Source organism: Phyllobates terribilis, unplaced genomic scaffold, assembly GCF_046119375.1.
Source record: "Phyllobates terribilis strain yellow unplaced genomic scaffold, ASM4611937v1 Scaffold_291__1_contigs__length_2406647, whole genome shotgun sequence".
Taxonomy (NCBI): Eukaryota; Metazoa; Chordata; class Amphibia; order Anura; family Dendrobatidae; genus Phyllobates; species Phyllobates terribilis.
Window position 1 is genome coordinate 142893 of NW_027363051.1, and position 27964 is coordinate 170856.

At 45.5% G+C, this 27964-nt stretch overlaps 1 pseudogene; it reads left to right on the forward strand.

Moving 5' to 3' along the window:
- On the forward strand, positions 1-27964 carry LOC141220394 (uncharacterized; annotated as a pseudogene).

Below are 27964 nucleotides of genomic sequence, written 5' to 3' on the forward strand. Positions count from 1 at the left end.
CACAAAGGAGAAAAGCCATACTCCTGTTCAGAATGTGATAAATCCTACCCAGATAAAGGGAATCTTACTACACATCACAGAATTCATACAGGTGAGAAGTCGTATTCATGTTCAGAATGTGGGAAATGCTTTAGAGATAAATCAGATCTTATTAGACATCAAAAAACTCACACAGATGAGAAACCATATTCATGTTCACTATGTAGGAAATCCTTCACAGGTAAGGGGCATCTTAATAGACATCAGAGCATTCATACTGGAGAGAAGCCATACTCCTGTTCAGAATGTGGGAAATGCTTTAGAGATAAATCAGATCTTATTAGACATCAGAGAATTCACACAGGAGAAAAGCCATTTTCATGTTCAGAATGTGATAAATCCTACCCAGATAAAGGGAATCTTACTACACATCAGAGAATTCATACAGGTGAGAAGTCGTATTCATGTTCAGAATGTGGGAAATGCTTTAGAGATAAATCAGATCTTATTAGACATCAAAAAACTCACACAAATGAGAAACCATATTCATGTTCACTATGTGGGAAATCCTTCACAGGTAAGGGGCATCTTAATAGACATCAGAGCATTCATACTGGAGAAAAGCCATATTCATGTTCAGAATGTGAGAAATGCTTTAGATATAAATCAGATCTTGTTAAACATCAGAGAATTCACACCGGGGAGAAACCATATTCATGTTCAGAATGTGGGAAATCTTTTATATATAAATCAGTCCTTGTTGCACATGAGGAAATTCATACAGGAGAAAAATCATTTTCCTGTTCAGAATGTGGGAAATGTTTTATATATAAATCAAATCTTGCAACACATGAGAAAATTCATACAGGAAAGAAGCCATTTGCATGTTCAGAATGTGGGAAATGTTTTGGAAGTAAATCAGAGCTTGTTAAACATCAAAGAATTCACACAGGGGAAAAACCATTTTCATGTTTAGAATGTGGAAGGTGCTTTGCCGATAAATCACATCTTGTTAGACATCAGAAAATCCACACAGGACAGAAGTCATATTCATGTTCACTATGTGAGAAGTCCTTCACAGATAAAGGAAGTCTTATTAGACATCAGAGAATTCACACAGGAGAGAAGCCATATTCATGTTCAGAATGTGGGAAATGCTTTACATATAAATCAAGTCTTGTGATGCACGAGAGAAGTCACACAGGAGAGAAGCCGTATTCATGTTCAGAATGTGGGAAATCTTTTATACATAAATCATATCTTGTAAAACATGAGAGAAGTCATACAGGAAAAAAACTGTAATTATGTTCACTGTGTTTCATAAATTTAATAAACATTGCTCAGCATAAATAAGTACACCCCCTTTGATAAGTAAGATTGTATTTAATATCTCACTGAATAAATTTCTAAAATTTTGCCACCACTGAATTTCATTGAACATTTTTTTTGTAATCAAAACATGAAAGTAAGGTTAATAATATAACTCATTACAAAATCTTCAGTTTTACTCAAATTAGTTGGTGTAAAAATGAGTACACCCCACATCAAAAGCTACTACATCTAGTATTTTGTATGGCCTTCATGATTTTTTAAGGACGGCACCAGCCTGGATGCTGGATGGAGTGATGACAACTTGTCTCTTCAAAATTCCCCATAGGTGTTTGGTTGGGTTCAGATCAGGAGACACTTGGCCACTGAATCACTGTCACCCTGTTCTTCAGAAATGTAACAGTGGCCTTAGATGTGTGTTTTGGATCATTGTCGTGTTGGAGAAGTGCAGGTCTACCAATGGCACGGAGTGATGGCAGCATCTTCTCTTCCACTATAGAGTAACGCTGATGCCGGCGCCCTCACATGGTGTCTTCTTCTCCCTCCATGCAAAGACGCTTTCTCACCGCTCCGGCCGTGGACTTGGTTCCTGGCGCTCTCCTTGTCCTCTGTTCCTGTGACTGCATCCCGGCGGCGTCTAGTACACGCTTGTTTCCCTGTTCTTAAAGGGGCAGCGTGCGCCTTATGCTAAATGCCTCAGCTGGTTGCTGAGAGGCATTAGCTTAACTAGTACACCTGCAAGATGGCTCCCAACCAATAGCTGGGAGGCAGCTTGTATAAAAGACTCACTCTCCCCTTACTAAGGTGTACTGCTTGTGACTTGTGAGGTCTCCTGGTCTTGGCGTGGCCAGGGTCCTGAGTCCGTAAACCCTTGGTCCCCCTGTGGCCAGAGTCCTGTACCTGAATCACTGGTCCTAGAGTAGCCCGTGCTGAAAACCTCGTCCCCTGGTCCTGGAGCAGCCAGTCCCTGAACCCTTGCCCCCTGGTCCTGGAGCGGCCAGTGCCTGAACCCTCATCCCCTGGTTCTGGAGTGGCCGGTACCTGTACCATCGTCCCTTGGTCCTTGAGAGATCAATGCCTGTACCCTTGTCCCCTGGTTCTGGAGAGACCAGTGCTGGTACCCTCATCCCCTGGACCTGGAGAGGCCAGTGTCTGTACCCTCGTCCCGTGGTCCTGTAGCGGCCAGTGCCTGAACCCTCATCCCCTGGTTCCAGAGCGGCCAGTGCCTGTACTCTTGTCCCTTGGTCCCGGAGTAGTCAGTGCCTGAACCCTTGTCAAATGGTCCTGGTTCGGCCAGAGCCCTGAACATTGTTCCCTGGTCCTAGTGTGGCCATTCCTGTTCCTGAAGTCCCCTGGTCACAGTGCATCCAGTGTCTGAACATTCCCCTAAGTCTCCGTGTCAGTGATCCTGGACTGTATTTACTGAGTCTGAATGGAGCTGTAATCAGTGTCAGCTAACCTGACCCCTGGGGTCAGCAGCTACTGCCGGACACCACCCTGGAGTTGTACTTGGCAGCTACCTGCCGCACAAGCCTGACCTCACCACTAGAGGCTCCAGTGAACACCAAAGTAGCTGCTTAGTTACGCCCCTCCAGGGTCGGCCCGGTGGGTCCAGAAGTCCACTTGCACCACCAGTGGGCGTAACAAAGCAGAACATCTATGAATTCATGATGTCATCAATGACCTGTAGCTCCCCGACACCAGCAGCGCTCATGCAGCCCCACATAAGGACACGGCCACCACCAGGTCTCACTGTAGACACCATGCATTCTCATTGTATTCCTCACCTCTTCAATGTCATACAGTTTTGAAGCCATCAGTTCCAAAAAAAACCTTTATCTTGGTCTCATCACTCCAGAGTATAAAGTCCCAGGAGTCTTCATATGTTTCCGCATGTGTCCTGGCAGATTGTAGGGCGGCTTTTTTGTGTATGGGATTTAGGAGAGGCTTTCTATGTGGACAACACCCATGTCTGCCATTCCTCTATAGAAAACATTGTCTGCTTTCAGCTCATCTCTCAATGCTTGGATGAAAAATCACAGTTGGGAAGGAATGGACGGGACAAAGAAAGTTACTGATAATCCAGCACTTGTTTTCCAGTGTGAATAAAAACAAAAACTTATATGGAAACATACAAATTAAAATCATAGAAACATTAAAAAGCAATGTGCACACTGTGCGTCTTTGATGTGTTTTCGCTGCGTTTTTTCCGCTCGGAAATGCACCAAAAACGCTAGGTAATCCGTGTGCCAGCTAATGCAATGACAATCCTGAAGTGCTGTGCACATGATCAGGAATTATCTTGACCGGATTGTCATTGCGTTTAAATCTGCAGCATGTCAATTCTTTGTGCGTTTCTGCAGCGTTTTTCACCCATAGACTTGAATTGAGTCAGTCAAATCTGCAACAAAAACTTCATCTACACTGTGTTCCAAATTATTATGCAAATAATATTTTCTCAGATTTTCCCAAATTACCTATATGAATTGCAGTCATTGTAATTTTCCAGTCATATAACTATTAGAGTACAATTGAAAGGTTTTTGTACAAACTGCCTATGATAACAGGATATTTTTAAAAAAATAAAAAACTCAAACTGCACTCAAAATGCATGTTCCACATTATTATGCACAGCAGAGTTTTCAACCTTTTCATTTTAATAAAGAACAAAAAAATGGTCATTTTTTAAATTATAAGCATTAGCAGGTTATTACACACTGAAATCAAACAGTTTTCACCTCAAAACTTTATTCTAGGTGATGTTACATTTGCACATAGGACCCCTTGTTCGAAAGGAGCTTCTGAACTCTCTCGTCCATTGAATTTGTCAGGTTTTGGATGGTTTCTGCTTTAATTGTTTTGCATGAGGACAGAATACCCTCCCAGAGCTGTTGCTTAGATGTGAACTGCCTCCCGCCATCATAGACACTCCTTTTGATGATGCTCCAGAGGTTCTCAATGGGGTGAGGTCAGGGGAGCATGGGGGCCACACCATAAGTTTGTCCCCTTTTATGCCCATAGCAGCCAGAGATGCAGATGTGTTATGTGCAGCATGAGACGGGGCATTATCATGCATGAAAATGATCTTGCTGCGGAATGCACGGTTCTTCTTCTTGAACCATGGAAGGAAGTGCTGTTTGAGAAACTCAACATACATTATGGAGTTCATCTTTACCCCTTCAGGAATCCTAAAAGGGCCGACAATCTCTCTCCCCATGATTCCAGCTCAAAACATTACTCCACCTCCTCCTTGTTAGCGCCATAGCCGTGTTTGCATGGGGTGTCCATCAACCAGCCATCCTCCACTCCATCCATCTGGACCATCGAGATCATTTTCATGCATGATAATGCCCCGTCTCATGCTGCACATAACACATCTGCATCTCTGGCTGCTATGGGCATAAAAGGGGACAAACTTATGGTGTGGTACCCATGCTCCCCTGACCTCAACCCCATGGAGAACCTCTGGAGCATCATCAAAAGGAGTGTCTATGATGGCGGGAGGCAGTTCACATCTAAGCAACAGCTCTGGGAGGGTATTCTGTCCTCATGCAAAACAATTAAAGCAGAAACCATCCAAAACCTGACAAATTCAATGGACAAGAGAGTTCAGAAGCTCCTTTCGAACAAAGGGTCCTATGTGCAAATGTAACATCACCTAGAATAAAGTTTTGAGTTCAAAACTGTTTGATTTCAGTTTGTAATAACCTGCTAATGCTTATAATTTCAAAAATGACCATTTTTTTGTTCTTTATTAAAATGAAAAGGTTGAAAACTCTGCTGTGCATAATTATTTGGAACATGCATTTTGAGTGCAGTTTGAGCTTTTTATTTTTTTAAAAATATCCTGTTATCATAGGCAGTTTGTACAAAAACCTTTCAATTGTACTCTAATAGTTATTTGACTGGAAAATTACAATGACTGCAATTCATATAGGTAATTTGAGAAAATATTATTTGCATAATAATTTGGAACACAGTGTATAAATATATTTGTGGATTTACTGCGGATGTTTGCTGCATATTTGACTGACTCAATTCAAGTCAATGAGTCAAAAACGCCGCAAAACCGCACAAAGAATGGACCACGGAAGACTACTCCTCCCATCATCCGATGGCCGATCCCGCTGATAACAGCGGGAGCAGGCGCAGCTGAGGGGAGAAGTAGTCTTCTCAGCTGGCGTCTGTGCGCAGGGTAAAAAAAAAAAAAGTAAAAAATCAATATTAAATAAAAACACTGTATTCTCACCTGTCCGCCATCCTCCCGATGTCTCACGGCAACCCGACCACCCGACAATCGCTCTCGGCAGTGTACATCGCTGTGCTTCTGGGAATGAGTTCACCAGAGTTCATCAGCTGAGATCATCTGACGAGCTCCGGTGACCTCACATGCGGCATCAGTGCTGCTTGGGAGTTTTGCCACGCAACACTGATGCAGTGTATGAGGGCACCAGGGCTTATCAGCTGATCTTCAGCTGATGAACTCAGGTGAACTCAGTCCCAGCAGCGCAGCGATGTACACTGACAGGAGTGATTACACTCCTGTCAGTGTATACAGAGCTGTCTTCTACAACAGTCACATCAGTGATTGATGTGGATGCTGTAGAAGTTAACCGGATTGCCGTGGGACACTGGGATTAGATCATGAAGGCAGGTAAGGGATATGGTTGTTTTTTATTTTTGGTTTCTTACAGGAGACAAGGGCTTCAGGGACTGGGCGTTAGGTGAGTATCCACTGTTTTTTTATTTTCAAATAAAAGATTAAAACCGTGTAATTTTATTTCAATAAAACACATTATTCTAGCTGTGTCTTTATTGTAAAATGACAAAAACATTACTACGGTGTTAGTAATGGGGGCGTCTATAACCTGGGCTTCATGTCAGCTGTCAATACAAGGCTGACATGAACCCCGCGCCAGTTCTGGGGCAGCTGAGAGCTGATATTATTAGCCGCGGAGGGGGCCAGGATCCATGGCCCCTTCCCTGGCTTTTAGTATCAACCCGCAGATGTCTGTATAGCCTTTGCTGGTTAGATTTTATAGGGGACCCTACGTCAATTTTTTTCTGGGGTCCCCCTGTAATCTAGCCAGTAAAGGATAAGCAAATAGCTGTGTGCTGTTAATAGCCAGGAAACATTTTTGGCTAATGGCCCCTTCCCCGGCTACTAATATCACCTCACAGCGGTTGGCTTTCCTTTGGCTGATTATGAAAATAATGGATCCCACGCCATTTTTTTTTTTAATATAAGGCTATGTGCCCATGGTCCGGACGTGGCAACACTTTGGACGCAACATATGTTTGCTGCGTCCAAAACACTGCTTCTATTGAACGCAGGTAAGTCCGCATGTGTTCACTGAATACAATACAATACATTCTAGTGGTCAAATTTATGTTGCGGAGACAAGCGACTCCACAGGAGAATTTGACATACTGCGGTCCTGAAAAACACACCGCATGTCAGTTTCCGCAGCCTCAGATGCACACATAGTGGAAATAGGATTTCTAGAAATCCCATCCACTATGCTGTAACATCTGAACACTGCGGGTTTGACACTGCATAAATACACAGCTCCAAACCCACAGCGGCTCCTGATCATGGGCATACCCAAATTCACCTGCAGAAAATCAATTTCTGGGTCTCCGCTGCAGATTTTGACTGATTGAAATGTCATTATATGCGGTGGATCCGCATGTATTGAGAACAAAAGTGCGGCTTTAGAACACAGGGTTTTGGGGGACGTAGCGGCTAAACAAACAACTGTGAGCTGTTATTAATAGCCAGGGAACATGGTTGCCTAATGGCACCTTCCTAGGCTAAAAAGAGCAGCTCTCAGCTGCCCCAGAAATGACATGAATGGGAATACTAATGGGATTAACCCGTATGGGATTAGCTGACACCTAGCCCTTTTGTTTAGTGATGAAAAAGTGTCAATCAGGCCATCTCATTACTAAACTTAAGTAAAGAGCTAAATAAACCCACACACAGAGTAAAACACTTTATTTGAACTACAACTGACACATTCTTTAATCATTTAAATTAACCAATATACAGGTCTGACAGTAATCCAAGGGTTAAAGCGATGTCCCACATTTCTTTTTTCAAATATCTTTATTTGGCTCCAAAAAGGATTTATTGCTGTACAAAACGCATCAAAATAGCTGTAAAACGCGTGTTTTTTTCTGCAGTGTTTTTCCTGCCAAGAGATGCAGAAACCTGAAGGAATTTTCTGCATTCAAATCCTGAACGTGCGCACATAGCCAAGAACAGGATCTCCTGGGGAAAGTCGCAAAAGCTACGTGTTTAGAACTGTTATATGTGTTTGATTCATAGTCATGGAACAATAAATTACCAGTAACCGGCTTCTTATACACATCATAGTGTCTAATGCACAGTGGAGACCCCCAGCCCCAAATGGACATGTGCAAGTATGTCTACATTACCCCTATGGACGATCATATGTCCACAACAAAAAGCATCCGTGCAATAGAAGAATGAAGTGTCTGCATCTATAATGTGTATATTATGTATAATTACTATAAAAGAGGAAAAACACAATTCAGTAAATGGATACAAGGTCTGAACGAAGCTTCATATCACTGGGGAATCTGGGGTCCAATTCCAGAATCCACAAGGCTTCTCGGGGGTGTACTTTTTATACCAATCTCCCCCCTTAGCTGGTCTGGTGACATATTCAATACCCACAACTGTAAAGTGATTAATCCCTATTGTGTTGTATGAGATGTTGTGATGCAGCAGATGTATTACGTGTTGTGGGGCCAAGAACGTCCCTAACGTGTCCCCCAATGCGGTGACTAGTGATGTGTAGCTCCTGAACGAGCCGGCTCTTTATAGTGAATGATATGAGTCGTCTCCTGGCAGGGAGCAAATTGAAATGTAAACGGCTCTTTGCCAGTTCACGTTCCACAGTCAGTCCCCTCTGGCCCCTCCCGGCAGTAGTCACTCTGATCCTGAGGATGCTGCTCCTCCTGCTGCTGCACATAGCGCTGACTCACAGCCCCGCCCCTCCTCCCCTCTGGCCCCGCCCCTCCCGGCCCCGCCCTCCCGGCAGTAGTCACTCTGATCCTGAGGATGCCTGCTCCTCCTGCTGCTGCACATAGCACTGACTCACAGCCCCGCCCCTCCCTCCCCTCTGGCCCCGCCCCTCCCTCCCGGCAGTAGTCACTCTGATCCTGAGGATGCCTGCTCCTCCTGCTGCTGCACATAGCACTGACTCACAGCCCCGCCCCCCTCCAATCTGTGACAAGCAGCAGTCAGGCAGTCAGGCACTTTATTAAAGGAACACTGACATCTGGATTTAGCCTGATTATAGTTATTTACCGCCAGCTGAGCGAGGGAGAAACAGCGGATGTAAATGTGCGTCCCTTGTTCTCTCTCATTCACTTGAATGGAAGAGAACAAATGATCCAGCGATGCATATGGGCAGATCAGGATCTCCTCTGCAGACACCATCGCTGGATTGAGCATCACTGGAGCGCAGGCTCGGGGGCTGCATGCTCCATGCGCTCAGTCAGCGAGCGCTGCCCGACAACATGGTCGCATCCTGAATAGGGCTCCGGCACAGGACGACTTCCATGGAAACCCATGTAAACAGTTCCATAGGTGTTTATGGAATACCAGCAGGATTGAAGCAGAATTTTTAAAATAAGTCTATGGAGAATAAACCTATTGTAAAAAGTTCTCTTCAATTAATGGCACTAATGCCCATGTGATCCAACCCCTTTAATGACATTATATTAGTGATGGCAAAAGACATTGCTCCTTGATGGGACCCCAAAAAACAGATAATAACAGAGGAAATAAACGGCGTCAGTCCATCCAAGCTCTGGCACTGAGTTTATCCAATGGGCCCTGCAGACAATTCTAGGCGGCGTTCACACTGTGTGGATTTGCAGCGCAGTTTCCATGCAGATCATCAGCCTGGACGTTCCACGGCATTTACAGAAGCCGACAGCGGCCATGGTCTCTACCCAAAACACATTCTCACTTCCTGGAAAACTTCAGAATCTGACATGAGGTGTGAAATGGTCTTCAGCAGCAGCATGTGAATATGTGCCGAGTATCCGAGCTGCGGAATTCATTGCAGTCAATGGACGGGTGAATCCGCCTGGATGCAGATGCCACAGTTCACACTGCAGACGGCCCACAGCCAACCTGCCCAGTGTGAACGCAGCTTTACAATGTGGCGCTGATCATTACTAGCTTGTTGCTATTTTGCATCTTCATTTTGTGTTTGTTAAAGTTTTTACAGCAAATAATATAAAATCCGGTTATTCTGGAAACTATTCTGTTTTATGTCAGAAATTGTCAGATGTGGAGATTCTACTAAAAGGCTAAAACATCCCAGAATATGGCGTCAAACGTAAAGCCAAAGGGAACAGGAAATGAGGAGCCGGCTCCCCAAAAATCACACTTTACCCATCACTAGCGGTGACGTAAGGGTCTGAACGTGCCCCCCACATATTGCAGCAGACGTCACCACAGGTCCTTCACGTCTCTCCTGAGCTCCGCCCCCTGATCACATGGCGTTGACGTCACCACAGGTCCTTCAACACTTCTCTCCTGAGCTCCGCCCCCTGATCACATGGCGTTGACGTCACCACAGGTCCTTCACCACTTCTCTCCTGAGCTCCGCCCCCTGATCACATGGCGGTGACGTCACCACAAGACCTTCACCACTTCTCTACTGAGCTCCGCCCCCTGATCACATGGCGGTGACGTCACCACAAGACCTTCACCACTTCTCTACTGAGCTCCGCCCCTGATCACATGGCGGTGACGTCACCACAGGTCCTCCCGCTCTAAGTGCAGCAGCTCCGTCCTGGTTGTGCGCAGCTCTTGCTCTCTGGTATCAGCCAGCAGCAGGTTTCCGCTTCCCGCCATTCCGGTGAGATTACAGGGAGGGTTTGTGGTGAATCTGTGAGAGGAGAGTGTGGGGTGAGATCAGAGCTGTTCCTGTGGAGGCTCCTGCTCCATGTGACTGCGGCTCCTCAGTGTTGTATGGGGGATGTGCAGCGGCTCCTCCTCACCTCACCGCCCCCGCTGGAGGTGGAGTTACCACGGTGACCGTCCCCCGCTGGAGGTGGAGTTACCACGGTGACCGCCCCCGCTGGAGGTGCAGTTACCACGGTGACCGTCCTCTGCTGGAGGTGGAGTTACCACGGTGACCGCCCCCGCTGGAGGTGCAGTTACCACGGTGACCGTCCCCCGCTGGAGGTGGAGTTACCACGGTGACCGCCCCCCGCTGGAGGTGGAGTTACCACGGTGACCGCCCCCGCTGGAGGTGGAGTTACCACGGTGACCGCCCCCGCTGGAGGTGGAGTTACCACGGTGACCGCCCCCGCTGGAGATGGAGTTACCACGGTGACCGCCCCCCCGCTGGAGGTGGAGTTACCACGGTGACCGTCCCCCGCTGGAGGTGGAGTTACCACGGTGACCGCCCCCCGCTGGAGGTGGAGTTACCACGGTGACCGCCCCCCGCTGGAGGTGGAGTTACCACGGTGACCGCCCCCCGCTGGAGGTGGAGTTACCACGGTGACCGCCCCCCGCTGGAGGTGGAGTTACCACGGTGACCGTCCCCCGCTGGAGGTTTAGTTACCACGGTGACCGCCCCCACTGGAGGTGTAGTTACCACGGTGACCGTCCTCCTACGAGGCTGATAATGAGCGGTCAGATCGGTGGAGTTTGTGGCTTTTCCTCCAGATTCTTCCTGATAAATGTCGGATATTTGGGGCAGAATTCAGTGATTGTCGTTATATCGTCCCCTGTGATCTCCATCTTCTCCTTTATCATGAAGACGCCGGCAGGACGAGATCCCTCCAGCTGATCCAGTGCTCATCCCTCCTTCTCCTGAATGACCCCGAGGATGGACGAGGACGAGACCACCAGAAGATTATTACACTTCACCCTGGAGATCATCTCCCTGCTGAGCGGAGAGGTAACTCCTCTACATTTCTATCAGCTTTATTGTGTTATGTAACAAGTCCGACATCAGGAAGAGGAAATCCAGAAGAGGAAGAGAAGGATTCTTTACTGTAAGAGCAGTGATTGTGTGCAGCTCTCTGCCAGGAGGAGTTGTCATGGGGATTCCCTATAAGAGCTGTAGAGGGGCCTGGATGTCTGTCCTGAGTGTAATAATATCCAGGTTATGGCCCCAGATTACTGGAGACGGTTATTGATCCCGGGATTTCTACTGATTGTCAGATCTGGAGTCGGGAAGGAATTCTTCCCCCTAAGTGTCTCTCTCCATACACAGGATTACACAATAGTGAGGAAGACACCGGGGGAGTGACTCCCATCATCCATCTCCAGGAGTCAGGAGGGCGGAGCCCGGGCCCCATCACAGAGCCTCCCCCGCACCCCCCGATACATGAGAGGAGGAAGAAGAAGATCCTAGAGCTCAGCAACAAGATGAATGAGCTGCTGAGCGGAGAGGTGACTGCTGGGACATTATACAGGACGGCACTGGAGGATTCTGGGTGATGAGCGGAGAGGTGACTGCTGGGACATTATACAGGACAGCACTGGAGGATTCTGGGTGATGACCGGAGAGGTGACTGCTGGGACATTATACAGGACAGCACTGGAGGATTCTGGGTGATGACCGGAGAGGTGACTGCTGGGACATTATACAGGACAGCACTGGAGGATTCTGGGTGATGAGCGGAGAGGTGACTGCTGGGACATTATACAGGACAGCACTGGAGGATTCTGGGTGATGAGCGGAGAGGTGACTGCTGGGACATTATACAGGACAGCACTGGAGGATTCTGGGTGATGAGCGGAGAGGTGACTGCTGGGACATTATACAGGATGGCACTGGAGGATTCTGGGTGATGACCGGAGAGGTGACTGCTGGGACATTATACAGGACAGCACTGGAGGATTCTGGGTGATGACCGGATAGGTGATTGCTGGGACATTATACAGAACAGCACTGGAGGATTCTGGGTGATGACCGGAGAGGTGACTGCTGGGATATTATACAGGACAGCACTGGAGGATTCTGGGTGATGACCGGAGAGGTGACTGCTGGGACATTATACAGAACAGCACTGGAGGATTCTGGGTGACTGCTGGGACATTATACAGGACAGCACTGGAGGATTCTGGGTGATGAACGGAGAGGTGACTGCTGGAACATTATACAGGACAGCACTGGAGGATTCTGGGTGATGACCGGAGAGGTGACTGCTGGGACATTATACAGGACAGCACTGGAGGATTCCGGGTGATGACCGGAGAGGTGACTGCTGGGACATTATACAAGACAGCACTGGAGGATTCTGGGTGATGACCGGAGAGGTGACTGCTGGGACATTATACAGAACAGCACTGGAGGATTCTGGGTGATGTCCGGAGAGGTGACTGCTGGGACATTATACAGGACAGCACTGGAGGATTCTGGTGATGACCGGAGAGGTGACTGCTGGGACATTATACAGGACAGCACTGGAGGATTCTGGGTGATGACCGGAGAGGTGACTGCTGGGACATTATACAGGAGAGCACAGGAGGATTCTGGTGATGACCGGAGAGGTGACTGCTGGGACATTATACAGGACAGCACTGGAGGATTCTGGTGATAACCGGAGAGGTGACTGCTGGGACATTATACAGGACAGCACTGGAGGATTCTGGGTCATGATCGGAGAGGTGACTGTTGGGACATTATACAGAACAGAACTGGGGGATTCTGGGTGATGACCGGAGAGGTGACTGCTGGGACATTATACAGGACAGCATTGGAGGATTCTGGCTAATGACCGGAGAGATGACTGCTGGGACATTATGCAGGATGGCACTGGAGGATTCTGGGTGATCAGCGGAGAGGTGACTGCTGGGACATTATACAGGACGGCAGTGGGGAATTCTGGGTGATCAGCGGAGAGGTGACTGCTGGGACATTATACAGGACGGCACTGGAGGATTCTGGGTGATGACCGGAGAGATGACTGCTGGGACATTATGCAGGACGGCACTGGAGGATTCTGGGTGATCAGCGGAGAGGTGACTGCTGGGACATTATACAGGACAGCACTGGAGGATTCTGGGTGATCACCGGAGAGGTGACTGCTGGGACATTATACAGGACGGCACTGGAGGATTCTGGGTGATGACCGGAGAGGTGACTGCGGGGACATTATACGGGACAGCACTGGAGGATTCTGGGTCATGACCGGAGAGGTGACTGCTGGGACATTATACAGGACGGCACTGGAGGATTCTGGGTGATCAGCGGAGAGGTGACGGTTCGGACATTATACAGGACGGCACTGGAGGATTCTGAGTGATGACCGGAGAGGTGACTGCTGGGACATTATACAGGATCGCACTGGAGGATTCTGGGTGATGACCGGAGAGGTGACTGCGGGGGACATTATACAGGACAGCACTGGATGATTCTGGGTGATGAGTGGAAAGGTGACTGCTGGGACATTATACAGGACCGCACTGGATGATTCTGGGTGATGAGTGGAAAGGTGACTGCTGGGACATTATACAGGACAGCACTGGAGGATTCTGGGTGATGAGTGGAGAGGTGACTGCTGGGATATTATACAGGACAGCACTGGAGGATTCTGGGTGATGACCGGAGAGGTGACTGCTGGGACATTATACAGGACAGCACTGGAGGATTCTGGGTGATGACCGGACAGGTGACTGCTGGGACATTATACAGGACAGCACTGGAGGATTCTGGGTGATGACTGGAGAGGTGACTGCTGGGACATTATACAGGATGGCACTGGAGGATTCTGGGTGATGACCGGAGAGGTGACTGCTGGGACATTATACAGGACGGCACTGGAGGATTTTGGGTGATGAGTGGAGAGGTGACTGCTGGGACATTATACAGGACAGCACTGGAGGATTCTGGGTGATGACCGGAGAGGTGACTGCTGGGACATTATACAGGACAGCACTGGAGCATTCTGGGTGATGAGCGGAGAGGTGACTGCTGGGACATTATACAGGACGGCACTGGAGGATTTTGGGTGATGACCGGAGAGGTGACTGCTGGGACATTATACAGGACAGCACTGGAGGATTCTGGGTGATGACTGGAGAGGTGACTGCTGGGACATTATACAGGACAGCACTGGAGGATTCTGGGTGATGAGCGGCGAGGTGACTGCTGGGATATTATACAGGACAGCACTGTAGGATTCGGGGTGATGAGCGGAGAGGTGACTGCTGGGACATTATACAGGACAGCAGTGGAGGATTCTGGGTGATGACGGTGTCGTTGTCAGGTTCCTATAAGGTGTCAGGACGTCGCTGTCTATCTCTCCATGGAGGAGTGGGAGTATCTAGAAGGACACCAGGATCGGTACCAGGAGGTGATGATGGAGGAGCTCCGGCCTCTGACATCACCAGGTGAGAGGAGACTCTTGTTGGCTCCGGTGGATGTGATGACGTCTCTCGGCCTCGTCCTATAATAGATGATTTTTCTCCAGACTTGCTCTGGTTTTCTCTACATTTTCTCACAGCTTTCATTCCCTGATTCTTCTCTTCTGATCTGTGAGTCGCGGTTTCTCCGCTGTCGTCTTCATCAGTCTTGAGTCTTCGTCCTCGGCGGCTTCTTTCAGAATCTTTCACCTTCGTTAGAGCATCGGTCACATTTTGTCTGCAGATGTCCCAGCGCTTCTGTCCGTTCTCTCCTGTGAGATCTTTCGGTTCCTGAGTCTGTCGTGGATCGTTACTCAGCAGAGTCGGGGTTAATTTACTGCTGATTTTCCCCCTAATCCGCTGTCGCTTGTCCGTCCCTCAGAATCGGTGCCAGCTCAATGTCGTCATCAGTCGTGGTCGGGCTTCTGGCTTTTTGGGTTTTGTTTCTCAGCATTTATTGGGTGGTAAGAACGACGTTGCTGCCATTTTCAGAATTGTTCCTGACACCCATCGCTTTATCTTCCGTTATCGGAGCTGTGTGAGGGCTTCTCTTCTTGAATGGCCGTTGACCTTTTTATTGGTGACTTTTTTTGATTGTTGTTTTTTCATTGCAGTTTTGGGGAGGTGTTTCTGATGTGTTTTTTTCTTTTGGCATTTACCGTGCAAGATAAATCCTGACATGAAAATGCCAAATAATATAATATATATATATGTGTGTAGATAGTTAGATTTATTTTTATTAAAAAAAAAACATTCGTTCTCATTTTGGGAGACAAAGCAAAAATAATGGGGACTTCAATCTGAGATCCGGGTGTGGTGGTAATAAGTGTAAGTCTCCCTTACAGGGTTGTTTGTTTAGAAGAATATGTATTATGGAGCTTTTCTGTGGAGTCTGACCAGACAATCTCTCCTTGGCTCCCCGTGTGCATCAGTAAGCGCCCATGACCCCGGTGCCGGCTCTCTAGTTGTCCTTTCTACACATTGATGGGTACTAACCGCTGCGTACCGGGTGCTCCCCACAACACCGTCCTTCCGGGTTCTGTGACTTCGTACGTTAGTCGTACATGTGCCTTTTTTTTCATCCTTTAGAGACAAACGCAGAACTTGCTGCCTATTTTAGTGTTTATACCGAGGCGGATGTGGAGATTTATCTCTATTTAAAGGAGAAGAAAAACACGGTAACTCGTCTTTTAATAGATCAGGTTCTCTCCTCTTAGTGATCCCAGAGGATCCTGTCCAGGAGGGAGGCCGTGTCCACATGGTGACGTCATGAGCTCTCAAAAAAACAATCACTGGTAAATGGTCACCGTCCTTCCCCCAATCTCCATACAGTAAATCAGGAGAGGAAACCAATGGATAGAAATGTGGAGCTTTCCCCAGCTCCTCTGTGGTTCCATCCCTGGTGGAGCTGAATCTTGGAGAAGTTGTGTTTCTTAGTACGGTTCCTTCATCTGACTGATGAGGGTCTTCTCTGTCCCTCTCCTCAGGGTCCTCATCCTCCGAGTGCAGAGCATTAGGCTTAGGCCTCGCTGATTATCACTTCATACTTGAGGCCCACAATGTGCTGGGACCTCTGTATCGGTGGTGAGGACCACAACAATGTAATTTATTCCCAGATACATACACATAGAATTACCGGTTCTGAGAGACGGATCTCATATATAGACAGATACACGGCAGGTCATGTATTCAGTCTGTGTGTCTCCACAGATGGATCCAGGAGGAGAAATCCACCAGAGAGATGTCCCCGTCCTCTGAATCCGCAGGACTATCCAGAGGAGAATCACCACATCCCGGAGGATCATCAGGTAGATGACACTGAAGTCCCCACAACATCTGACCATGAAGTGATGGGACCTGAGCTCATCTTCCATTTTTATTTTTAGGGTGAAGATCTGATTGATATTAAGATTGAGGTTATACATGGAGCACAAGAGGCGACCGCAATATGGGCCGATCAGCAGGGTGAGGAGGGCAGACTGTCATGTCGGTTCTGTGGCCATCTACTACTACTCCCATCATCTCATGATCACATGATACAATCTACAGTGGCATGTAAAAGTTTGGGCACCCCTGGTCAAAATTACTGTTATTGTGACCAGTTAAGCAAGTTGAAGATGAAATGATCTCTAAAAGACCTAAAGTTAAAGATGACACATTTCCTTTGTGTTACCCTTGGACATTTGTGTGCTCAGATAACTTTGACCAATGATTCAGACCTTACTTAGCCTGTTAGGGTTATGGCTCGTTCACTATCATCGTTAGGAAAGGCCAGGTGATGCAAATTTCCAGCTTTATAAAAACACAGCTTACTCTAACATTGTGCCAAAATAACCGCAGCCATGGCTTTTTCTAAGCAGCTGTCTAGCACTCTAACAATGGTGGAGGCCCACAAAGCAGGAGAAGGCTATGAGCAAAGCGTTTTCAAGTTGCCTTTTCCTTGGTTCAAAATGTAATAAAGAAATGGCAGTTAACAGAAAGAATGGAGGTCAAGATAAGGTCTGGAAGACCAAGCAAATTTTCAGTAGGATTGCTAGAGAGGCAAATCAGAACCCCCGCCTGACTGCAAAAGACCTTCAGAAAGATTTAGCAGACTCTGTAGTTGTGGAACATTGTTGTACTCTTCAGAGACACCTGCACAAATATGGCCTTCATGGAACAGTCATCAGAAGAAAACCTCTCCTGCGACCTCACCATAAAATTCAGCGTCAGAAGTATGCAAAAGTACATCTAAGAAGGTCTGATGCATTTTGTAAACAAGTCTTGTAGACCGATGAGGTTAAAATAGAGCAATGATCAAAGTTGTGTGGAGAAAAAAGGGCACAGAATTTTAGTAAAAGAACATCTCGCCAGCCATTAAGCATGGTGGTGGATCAGTCATGCTTTTGGGTTGTGTTGCAGCCAATGGCACAGGGAACGGGTAGAGGGAAGAATGGATTCCATGAAATTTCAGCAAATTCTTGATACAAACATAACACCATCTGCAAAAAAGCTGAAGGTAAAAAGAGGATGGCAAATGATAATGGTACTAAACACACGTCAAAAGGCACAAGCTGAAGGTTTTACAATGGCCCTCATAGTCCCCTGATCTGAACATCATTGAAAATCTGTGGCTAGACCTCAAAATAGCTGAGGATGCAAGACGACCCAAGAATCTCACAGAACTGGAAGAATTCCTCCAAGGAAGAAAGGATGAAAATCCCTCAAACAAGAATTGAAAGACTATTGTCTGGCTACAAAAAGCATTTACAAGCTGTGATACTTTCAAAAGTCGGCGATACTGGGTACTAACCTTGCCAGGTGCCAAAACTTTTGCATTTATCCATTTTTCCTCATTGAAATTTTTTTTAAATGTAAAAGATGAAAATACAGTGGTGGCCAAAAGTATTGGCACCCCTGCAATTCTGTCAGATAATACTCAGTTTCTTCCTGAAAATGATTGCAATCACAAATTCTTTGGTCTTATTATCTTCATTTAATTTGTCTTCAGTGAAAAAAACACAAAAGAGAATGAAGCAAAAATGAAATCATTGATCATTTCACACAAAACTCCAAAAATGGGCCCGACAAAAGTATTGGCACCCTCAGCCTAATACTTGGTTGCACAACCTTTAGCCAAAATAACTGCAAACAACTGCTTCCGGTAACCATCAATGAGTTTCTTACAATGCTCTGCTGGAATTGTAGACCATTCTTCATTGGCAAACTGCTCCAGATCCCTGATATTTGAAGGGTGCCTTCTCCAAACTGCCATTTTGAGATCTCTGCACAGGTGTTCTATGGGATTCAGGTCTGGACTCATTGCTGGCCACCTTAGAAGTCTCCAGTGCTTTCTCTCAAACTATTGTATAGTGCTTTTGGAAGTGTGTTTTGGGTCATTGTCCTGCTGGAAGACCCATGACCTCTGAGGGAGACCCAGCTTTCTCACACTGGACCCTACATTATGCTGCAAAATTTGTTGGTAGTCTTCAGACTTCATAATGCCATGCACACGGTCAAGCAGTCCAGTGCCAGAGGCAGCAAAGCAACCCCAAAACATCAGGGAACCTCCGCCATGTTTGACTGTAGGGACCGTTTTCTTTTCTTTGAATGCCTCTTTTTTTTCCTGTACACTCTATGTTGATGATTTTTCCCAAAAAGCTCTACTTTTGTCTCATCTGACCAGAGAACATTCTTCCAAAACGTTTTAGGCTTTCTCAGGTAAGTTTTGGCAAACTCCAGCCTGGCTTTTTTATGTCTCGGGGTAAGAAGTGGGGTCTTCCTGGGTATCCTACCATACAGTTCCTTTTCATTCAGACGCCAACGGATAGTACGGGTTGACACTGTTGTACCCTCGGACTGCAGGGCAGCTTGAACTTGTTTGGATGTTAGTCGAGGTTCTTTATCCACCATCCACACAATCTTGCGTTGAAATCTCTCGTCAATTTTTCTTTTCCGTCCACATCTAGGGAGGTTAGCCACAGTGCCATGGGCTTTACACTTCTTGATGAAACTGCGCACAGAAGACACAGGAACATTCAGGTCTTTGGAGATGGACTTGTAGCCTTGAGATTGCTCATGCTTCCTCACAATTTGGTTTCTCAAGTCCTCAAACAGTTCTTTGGTCTTTTTTCTTTTCTCCATGCTCAATGTGGTACACACAAGGACACAGGACAGAGGTTGAGTCAACTTTAATCCATGTTAACTGGCTGCAAGTGTGATTTAGTTATTGCCAACACCTGTTAGGTGCCACAGGTAAGTTACAGGTGCTGTTAATTACACCAATTACAGAAGCATCACAGGATTTTTAAAAGGGTGCCAATACTTTTGTCCACCCCCTTTTTTAGGTTTGGTGTGAAATTATATCCAATTTGGCTTTAGGACAATTCTTTTTGTGTTTTTTCATTGAAGACTAATTAAATGAAGAGAATAATACCAAAGAATTTGTGATTGCAATCATTTTCAGGAAGAAACTGAGTATTATCTGACAGAATTGCAGGGGTGCCAATACTTTTGGCCACCACTGTATATATAGTTTATTATTTATTATTTTGCCTGAAATACAAAGGAAATGTAATCTTTAACTTTAGGCCGTTTAGAGATTATTTCATCTTCAACTCAACTGTTCACAATAACAGTAATTTTGACCATTGGTGCCCAAACTTTTACATGTCACTGTATTCTGTCACTGTGTGTTTCCTACAGATGGACTCATGGAAAGAAATCCACCAGAGAGATGTCCCCGTCCTCTGTATCCCCAGGACTGTCCAGAAGAGAATCACAACATCCCGGAGAGTCATCAGGTAGACGGTGCTGAGCCCTGTACCGGATCTGTATATGGGGGACATTTCTGATCGAGGTCATAGATGTCACAGATTTTGGTGGTTTCTTGTATTGTGCTGATTGTTACATCTGATATATCAGGAGGAAGATCCGACTAAGAATAAAGTGAAGGACGAGACAGAAGAAGAAGTGATGACGAGGAGGGATCAGCCGTGTGTGAGCGACGGGAAGGAGGAGATTCCTGTAGATGTTTCCACAGGTGTGTAATAATGACCGGCGTGTGATGATGATGATGACTGGCGTATGACGATGATGATTGGCATGTGACTATGATTAGCGGCGTGTGATGATGATGACTGGCGTATGACGATGGCGATTGGCATGTGACTATGATTAGCTGCGTGTGATGATGATGACTGGCGTATGATGATGATGATTGGCATGTGACTATGATTAGCGGTGTGTGATGATGATGACTGGCGTATGACGATGATGATTGGCATGTGACTATGATTAGCGGCGCCTGACGATTATGACTGGCGTATGACGATGACGATTGGCATGTGACTATGATTAGCGGCGTGTGATGATGATGACCGGCTTGTGATGATGATGACTGGCGTATGACGATGATGATTGGCATGTGACTATGATTAGCGGCGTGTGATGATGATGACTGGCGTATGACGATGATGATTGGCTTGTGACTATGATTAGCGGCGTGTGATGATGATGACTGGCGTATGATGATGATGATTGGCATGTGACTATGATTAGCGGCGTGTGATGATGATGACTGGCGTATGACGATGATGATTGGCATGTGACTATGATTAGCGGCGTGTGATGATGATGACTGGCGTATGATGATGATGATAGGCATGTGACTATGATTAGCGGCGTGTGATGATGATGACTAGCGTATGACGATGATGATTGGCATGTGACTATGATTAGCGGCGTGTGATGATGATGACTGGCGTATGACGATGATGATTGGCATGTGACTATGATTAGCGGCGTGTGATGATGATGACCGGTGTGTGATGATGATGACTGGCGTATGACGATGGCGATTGGCATGTGACTATGATTAGCTGCGTGTGATGATGATGACCGGTGTGTGATGATGATGACTGGCGTATGACGATGATGATTGGCATGTGACTATGATTAGCGGCGCCTGACGATTATGACTGGCGTATGACGATGACGATTGGCATGTGACTATGATTAGCGGCGTGTGATGATGATGACCGGCTTGTGATGATGATGACTGGCGTATGACGATGATGATTGGCATGTGACTATGATTAGCGGCGTGTGATGATGATGACTGGCGTATGATGATGATGATAGGCATGTGACTATGATTAGCGGCGTGTGATGATGATGATTGGCATGTGACTATGATTAGCGGCGTGTGATGATGATGACTGGCGTATGACGATGATGATTGGCATGTGACTATGATTAGCGGCGTGTGATGATGATGACTGGCGTATGATGATGATGATTGGCATGTGACTATGATTAGCGGCGTGTGATGATGATGACCGGCTTGTGATGATGATGACTGGCGTATGACGATGATGATTGGCATGTGACTATGATTAGCGTCGTGTGATGATGATGACTGGCGTATGATGATGATGATTGGCATGTGACTATGATTAGCGGCGTGTGATGATGATGACTGGCGTATGATGATGATAGGCATCTGACTATGATTAGAGGCGTGTGATGATGATGACTGGCGTATGACGATGATGATTGGCATGTGACTATGATTAGTGGCGTGTGATGATGATGACTGGCGTATGACGATGGCGATTGGCATGTGACTATGATTAGTGGCGTGTGATGATGATGACTGGCGTATGACGATGATGACTGGCATGTGACTATGATTAGCGGCGTGTGATGATGATGACTGGAGTATGATGATGATGATTGGCATGTGACTATGATTAGCGGCGTGTGATGATGATGATGATTGGCGTATGATGATGATGATTGGCATGTGACTATGATTAGCGGCGTGTGATGATGATGACTGGCGTATGACGATGATGATTGGCATGTGACTATGATTAGCGGCGTGTGATGATGATGACTGGCATATGATGATGATGATTGGCATGTGATTATGATTAGCGGCGTGTGATGATGATGACTGGCGTATGATGATGATGATTGGCATGTGACTATTATTAGCGGTGTGTGATGATGATGACTGGCGTATGACGATGATGATTGGCATGTGACTATGATTAGCGGTGTGTGATGATGATGACTGGCGTATGATGATGATGATTGGCATGTGACTATGATTAGCGGTGTGTGATGATGATGACTGGCGTATGACGATGATGATTGGCATGTGACTATGATTAGTGGCGTGTGATGATGATGACTGGCGTATGACGATGATGATTGGCATGTGACTATGATTAGCGGTGTGTGATGATGATGACTGGCGTATGATGATGATGATTGGCATGTGACTATGATTAGCGGTGTGTGATGATGATGACTGGCGTATGACGATGATGATTGGCATGTGACTATGATTAGTGGCGTGTGATGATGATGACTGGCGTATGACGATGATGATTGGCATGTGACTATGATTAGCGGCGTGTGATGATGATGACGATGATTGGCATGTGACTATGATTAGCGGCGTGTGATGATGACCGGTGTGTGATATTGTATGAAGTCTCCGGTGCAGTGAAGCTTTATCCGCCGTCCACATCACAGCAGAAGCGTCCGGTGATGGCGCGGCTGCTCTTGTACAGAGTCCGGTTGCGCACCGATGAATAACTGGGCCGCATTCACACCTCTTCTTAATGATTTAATAAGCACATTTTTAATTTTCCTAATTGTGTTTTTTAATATTACTTCCATCTTTTACTTTCATATTATTCTTACACAAGTCTCTTGCTGCCATATAAATGACTGAGCTTGCGATTCGGACAGAACCCCGGGGGAAGATTCCGTATAATGAGGCGCTGTGGACGCCGTCTGGCCTATGATCCAGTGATGTCCATCTTTTTCAGCGTGCATAAAAGCGCAGTCGACCAGAGGCTAGACGAAGTCCGGTGTAACTCTGCTGCCTCATTATTCTGAATGGATCCCTCGGGGGTGTCATCTGAATCATGTATTTTGTAGATTTAGATGGAAACCCCGATGTACAGTGGGTACGGAAAGTATTCAGACCCCTTTAGATTTTTCACTCTTTGTTTCATTGCAGCCATTTTGTAAATTGTAAAAAGTCATTTTTTTCTCATTATAGTACACTCTGCACCCCATCTTGACTGAAAAAAACAAGAAATGTAGAAATTTTTGCAAATTTATTAAAAAAGAAAAACTGAAATATCACATGGTCATAAGTATTCAGACCCTTTGCTCAGTATTGAATAGAAGCACCTTTTGAGCTAGTACAGCCATGAGTCTTCTTGGGAATGATGCAACAAGTTTTTCACCCCTGGATTTGGGGATCCTCTTCCATTCTTCCTTGCAGATCCTCTCCAGTTCCGTCAGGTTGGATGGTGAACGTTGGTGTACAGACATTTTCAGGTCTCTCCAGAGATGCTCAATTGGGTTTAGGTCAGGGCTCTGGCTGGGCCAGTCAAGAATAGTCACAGAGTTGTTCTGAAGCCACTCCTTTGTCATTTTAGCTGTGTGCTTAGGGTCATTGTCTTGTTGGAAGGTGAACCTTTTGCCAAGTCTGAGGTCCAGAGCACTTTGTAAGAGGTTTTCATCCAGGATATCTCTGTGCTTGGCTGCATTCATGTTTCCTTCATTTACAACCAGTCATCCTGTGCCTGCAGCTGAAAAATACCCCCATAGCATGATGCTGCCACCACCATGTTTCACTGTAGGGATTGTATTGGGCAGGTGATAAGCAGTGCCTGGTTTTCTCCACACATACCGCTTAGAATGATCACCAAAAAGTTCTATCTTCGTGTCATCAGACCATATAATCTTATTTCTCATAGTCTGGGAGTTCTTCATGTGTTGTGAGCAAACTCTATGCGGGCTTTCATATGTCTTGCACTGAGGAGAGGCTTCCATCTGGCCACTCTGCCATAAAGGCCCGACTGGTGGAGGGCTGCAGTGATAGTTGACTTTGTGGAACTTTCTCCCATCTCCCTACTGCATCTCTGGAGCTCAGCCACAGTGATCTTGGGGTTCTTTTTTACCTCTCTCACCAAGGCTCTTCTCCCACGATTGTTCAGTTTGGCTGGACGGCCAGGTCTAGGAAGACTTCTGGTGGTCCCAAACTTTTTCCATTTAAGGATTATGGAGGCCACTGTGCTCTTAGGAACCTTCAATTCAATAATGCAGAAATTCTTTTGTAACCTTGGCCAGATCTGTGCCTTGCCACAATTCTGTCTCTGAGCTCCTTGGGCAGTTCCTTTGAGCTCATGATTCTCATTTGGTCTGACATGCACTGTGAGCGGTGAGGTCTTATATAGACAGGTGTGTGTCTTTCCAAATCAAGTCCTATGAGTTTCTTTAGACACAGCTGGACTCAAATAAATGAGTAGAACCATCTCAAGGAGGATCACAAGGAAATGGACAGCATGTGACTTAAATATGAGTGTCTGAGCAAAGGGTCTGAATACTTATGACCATGTGATATTTCAGTTTTTCTTTTTTAATAAATCTGCAAAATTGTCTGCATTTCTGCTTTTTTTCAGTCAAGATGGGGTGCAGAGTGTACTTTAGTGAGAAAAATAAATGAACTGTTTCGAATTTACCAAATGGCTGCAATGAAACAAAGAGTGAAAAATGTAAAGGGGTCTGAATACTTCCCGTACCCACTGTAAGTGTTCAGTGTACAGCACAGGATAAATATGCTCCAAAATGTTCTGTACCCCAAAATGCCACCATTAAGAGCTTCTACTCAACCCACAAAAAACAAGTCCCCACTCAGGTTCATCATCTGTAAACAGTAATATAGGGGGTGTCCATATCACTGGTAGCACAAAGGCTCTGGAAAAGTGACTTGGCTCCCACTTAAAGAAATCCAGTGACATCTGCGCTCCCAAATCCAAATGCCCCCTCCTCCTGAGCCCCACCGTGTGCAGTTAGCATCCACATGTTTGGCATTACTGTAGCGAGGAGAGCCAATTTATTTCTCCAGAAAGCACTAGCTGGGAATCATGTACTGGGCGCTACAACGTAAGGGCACTGCAATGTACCGGACGCTACAATGTACTGACCACTATAAGGAAATATTTGCATTTTCACTTCGCAACATCCATTACTGCTCGTTTCTGGAAAGCACCCATGGAGTCAAATTCATCACTATTCCTGTAGATACATTTCCATAGGGGTGTAATTTCCAAACTGGTGTCACTTGAGGGGGGATTCTGCTCTTCTGCCACTTAGGGGCTCTGTATATGGAGTCTGCAAACTGTTCTACTAAAGTTTGTTCTCCAAGAGTCAAATAGCGCTCCGTCCCTCCCGAGTCTCGCCATGTGGCTAAGCAGTACAGTACAGACACATATGGGGTATTGCCCCGTTCAGCAGAAATTGTATAAAATTATGTGGTCATCTTTACCCAGTTTCCCTTGTGAAAATGTAAAATCTGGGGCTAAAATAACATTATAGTGGTAAAAATGTAATTTTTTTTTTTCCTTCACCGTTCAATTGTATAACATTTTGTGAATCACAATTACCTTGTATTCATTGGGAAACTGAGCGGTGGATGCTGGGTGTGACGCGTGGGGAAACCCCACCCACAGCCCACCGAGTCACGCCTCACTTGACGTGACATCAGACATCAGGTGAAGCAAGAGCCGGCTGCAGCCGGGGGTCGCGTGATGCCTGTGAGTGTCCAGCGATAGCGCCGCTCACAGCCAATAAAGACAAAGCTAGGTAATTAAAAGAAATCTTCTCTCAACGGGTTAATTACATTGGGGGCATTTTTAATAGTAGTGGACAACTTCTTTAATTACGTGGACACTTTTCTATACTGAGGGCAAGATACGAAGCTTGAGAGAGTGAAATGGCACTGGAGGTACATTAAGGGAACCGGTCATCAGTAATTACCACTTAAAGAACTATTTGCTGTCTAATCTCTGCCACCCCTGACTTGTGCCAATGTCACCAGTTTATAAGTGTCATTCACTTTACCCGTCATTGTGTTAATGTTATGGCATGTAGTTGTCCTCCTTATTCCCGGTACTTTCACTGACGAGGGTCTTCACTGTGAGATCCAGAAAATACATTCAGAAATCTCTTTTGTGTTGAAGAAAAAACTCACATCTAATTTATCTTTCATCCTAATAGGAAATCCTTGTGAGAATAACGGTTCATCACTAAATTATAAAAAAGAAGATATCAGGAAGCACTCTAATGGAGAAAACCTCATCACCCTTCCTGCACCTCCTGGACTTCACAGCACTTCACTTTCCTATAATCCACCTGATCATGAGGAATCATCTCCTGAGCAATCTCACATTGTTACCAAAAGTCCAGGGGGCAAAGTGGATTCAAGATTTCAGTGTGACAAGCAATTTACAAAAAGCTCAGATTTTTTAACACACAGAAAACATAAAGGAGAGAAGCCATACTCCTGTTCAGAATGTGAGAAATGCTTTACATATAAATCACAATTTATTATACATGAGAGAATTCACACAGGAGAGAAGCCATTTTCATGTTCGGAATGTGGGAAGGCCTTTAAACATAAAGGAGATCTTATTACACATCAGAGAATTCATACAGGAGAGAAGCCATTTTCATGTTCGGAATGTGGGAAATGTTGTAGAAGTAAATCAGTCCTTGTTAAACATCAAAGAATTCACACAGGAGAAAAACCTTTTTCATGTTTACAATGTAGAAGGTGCTTTCCAGATAAATCACAGCTTGTTATACATCAGAGAATTCACACAGGAGAAAAGCCATATTCATGTTCGGAATGTGGGAAATGCTTTACATTTAAAGGGAGTCTTATTATACATCAGAGAATTCACACAGGAGAGAAGCCGTATTCATGTTCAGAATGTGGGAAGTCCTTTACAGATAAAAGGAGTCTTATTCCACATCAGCGAATTCACACAGGAGAGAAGCCATATTCGTGTTCAGAATGTGGGAAATGCTTTACAAATAAAGGGAATCTTATTACACATCAGAGAAATCACACAGGAGAAAAAAACATTTTTGTGTTCACTATGTGGGAAGACCTTCACAGCTAAAGGGCATTTTAATAGACATCAGAGCATTCATACTGGAAAGTCGCCATATTCATGCTCAGAATGTGGGAAGTGTTTTAGTTATAAATCACATCTTGTTAAACATCACAGAATTCACACAGGAGTAAAGCCATTTTCTTGTTCAGAATGTGGGAAATGTTTTAAAAGTAAATCAGATCTGGTTTTACATCAAAGAATTCACACCGGGGAGAAACCGTTTTCATGTTTACAATGTGGAAAATGTTTTACAGAGAAATCATATCTTGTTAGACATCAGAAAACTCACACAGGAGAGCAGCCGTATTCATGTTCAGAATGTAGGAAATCTTTTATACATAAATATCAACTTGCTGCACATAAGAGAATTCATACAGGAGAAAACACATTTTCATGTTCAGAATGTGGGAAATCTTTTATATATCAATCAGAGCTTGTTATACATCACAGAATTCACACAGGAGAGAAGCCGTATTCATGTTCAGAATGTGGGAAATCTTTTATACATAAATCAAATCTTTCTGCTCATAAGAGAATTCATACAGGAGAGAAGCCGTATTCATGTTCATTCTGTGAGAAATGCTTTACAAAAAAAACTTATCTTGTGCAGCATGAGAGAAGTCACACAGGAGAGAAGCCGTATTCATGTTCAGAATGTGGGAAATCTTTTATACAAAAATCACACCTTGTAAAACATGAGAGAAGTCATATGGGAAAGAAAGTGTAATTATGTTCACTGTGTTTTATAAAGTTTAATAAATATTGTTCAGCATAA